This window comes from Asparagus officinalis, chromosome 3 (assembly GCF_001876935.1).
Source record: "Asparagus officinalis chromosome 3, Aspof.V1, whole genome shotgun sequence".
NCBI classification, from domain to species: Eukaryota; Viridiplantae; Streptophyta; class Magnoliopsida; order Asparagales; family Asparagaceae; genus Asparagus; species Asparagus officinalis.
Window position 1 is genome coordinate 17,250,047 of NC_033796.1, and position 217 is coordinate 17,250,263.

A 217-nucleotide genomic window follows, 5' to 3' on the forward strand; every position below is an offset into this window, starting at 1 on the left:
TAATATTTTTAAAAATTTTATCCATTAACCAGATGTTTTTAATCAATTCTTATTGTTTTTGTTTACCAGTATCAACTTAGACTATTCTTAGATGCTGAAAATGGATAGTAAATCCCTAAATTAGAAATTTTAATATATATATATGAAAAATACCAAACAATTACACTTTTCTTTGCCAAGTTTTAAAATTTTAGCCCATTTTTGTGGTTTTGAATTT